Below are 2,500 nucleotides of genomic sequence, written 5' to 3' on the forward strand. Positions count from 1 at the left end.
AAAATGGATTAATGAAGGACAATGGGAGTGTGCTAAATCCAGAAACATGGAAGTGTTATACAATGGGGAGCTTCACCCTTTAACAAAAGGAAGTTTATAGGAAAATTGTACGAGAAATCCATGACATGTAAATTATGCAGAATTCCTTTAATAATATGCATAGAATACCAAGAAGATTAGTCAGAATACCACAACATGCAGTCACAAAATGGGCTAATCTGAACAATGGGAAGAATATAAGATATCAAGGAAACAGAGCCAGAGCATCCTATGACACAATTTCTGTACAGCGGGAAGGGGATTCGGCCATACAAACGGGAATGCTGGACTTGGGGTAACCAGAGAGATTAGAGACTCAGTAGATTAAAAATATAGCCGAACAAAACTAAACAGGGAAAAGATTACTGTGGTTGTGTCCTTCCTGAATCCAGACATATCATTTTCAGGAAATTTCACTTGAATTTGGAAGCAAATGGCAAAGGACCATGTTAATATAAGTAAAATAGCATAGTAATCGAAAAATAAACAAGGAAGATTTAAGATGATGAGGGAGGAGTAGAGGCGAAAGGAAGAGTGAAAAGTTAGCTAATGCTCTCACTGCTGATGCATTCACCATGTTAATATATTGCCAGCGAATGAAAAAGTTGTTGAACCTGTTGAATGAAGTATTATGGTATATGGAGAAAAGGATAGGTATGTGAAGTAAGGATTAAAGGAAGAAGAAGATCACAGCTGAGTGATTTGGAATGTGGTCTGGGTAATGTGAGAGAGTGATGACAGTAGGCTGTATGAGTAGCGTCTAGTTCATACGTGTTGGGAGGATGGAGGAGGAAAGCATTTAATAATGCTCGATAAATAAGAGTGAGAGTATTAAAGAGATTTGAATTCAAAATATCTATTTATTTGCTGGTGTAACATTTAGATGAGGAACAGTATGAACCTGTTTCTGGCACTTGTGTAGGTAAATCAAGCTGTCAAAAGTGCAAAAGTTTTCTGTACCAGATATTTATTCTGTATTTAGTAGTTGAGAATATGGTGGTGATCGTTAGCTTGTTGTTTTGAGCGTGCCCTCATTAAGTAAAAATGGCATATGACAAAGAAATACCATGTCTGCCATACTCGTGACTTGTAGAAATATTTTATTGAAGATATTTAAGGAACACACATGTAGGTACAGCACATATATGTATATAATATATATATATATATATATATTCATATATATAAAATACATATATGTATATATATATATATATATATATATATATATATATATGTGTGTGTGTGTGTGTGTGTGTGTGTGTATATATTTATATACACACACTACATATGCGCGTGTGTAATAAACATATATAACAGAAAACAACTTACTACTTAATGCATTTTTTTTTACAACTAAGCTAAATGAGATAAGATTTTCAATAAACCTTAATAAAATTTCAGAAAATTAAAGGTACTTAGGTCCACAAACTTACTGGTCTCTTTTATTGGTGACTGATTTTAATAGGTACCGAATATCGATTACCATAGTCGCTGGCACGCCAGTTTATTCTAACTAGTCATTCAAGTATGCATCGTAATGTATGTTTTGCTGTTCATGTACATAATACAGTGAACTATAAGGCAGTTGTTACATACGCAAAACACGCATGTGATTTATTATTTTAAAAAGATCGAGGTTAATGTGTGAATTTATATTTTCGAACGCGAGAGAATACACAAAAAATAATCAGGTATAAAAAAGATAACAATATATATATCATTAATTTATTCCATAAAATATACATTTGCAAAAGGATCACATTTGGATGAATAGCTCTCTACATTAAAAGCAGCGCGTCAACACCAAAACCATCAAGGTCAACAACAAAATCCTTTCAAGCCGGACGTTGCAGCTGTACTTGTTGGCGCAGGTGCTCTACGTCACTTGGGGCACGGATGTCTTAACAGGCCATAGACAGAGTGCCCTGAAGTAGGCAGATTTTAGTAAAAGCCGTGGCGGAACAGCTCGTTGGTTCGTCCACCACCTCAGCAGCTTGGTTGCGCTGAGGTTCGTTCGCCACCTCGACGACAGCAGGGATTGCAGAGTATGGGGCAGGTATGAGGCATGACAGGCCCAAGGAGCGGCTGGCCATACAGGGCAGGTGCCCGTATGTCACAGGAGCGGAGAATCCATAGGAGAAGCGACGAAGTGGAGAGTAAGCACTCAGAAAAGGAGCAGCTAAAACAGACCGCTTCTTACGATCAGGGGCAGCTTCTGTGCAGCAGCTGCTTCATCGTAAGCCGCCTGATGGGCAGCCTAGCAGCTACCTCTGGGGTATCCTGAACGGGTTCTGGCAGAGGTCCTGGAAGAGCCAGAGGAGCGGCTGCTGGGGCATCGGGAGCCACGGGCAGATTGGTGCCAGAGACGCGGAAGCCAAGGGCATCAGCTACGTAGTGCTGAGTTTGGATCTTGCCGTCTCGGAGTCGATGTAATTGTAGGATCCCCTGACGACGCCAA

The 2,500-nt window shown here is 39.3% G+C and overlaps 1 pseudogene; it reads right to left on the reverse strand.

The window, feature by feature from the left end:
• Positions 1-1,943: 1,943 nt before the first annotated feature.
• The window catches only part of LOC136854876 (uncharacterized), a 10,394-nt pseudogene continuing 9,837 nt past the window's right edge, over positions 1,944-2,500 (reverse strand).

The sequence above is a fragment of the Macrobrachium rosenbergii genome, chromosome 30, assembly GCF_040412425.1.
Source record: "Macrobrachium rosenbergii isolate ZJJX-2024 chromosome 30, ASM4041242v1, whole genome shotgun sequence".
NCBI classification, from domain to species: Eukaryota; Metazoa; Arthropoda; class Malacostraca; order Decapoda; family Palaemonidae; genus Macrobrachium; species Macrobrachium rosenbergii.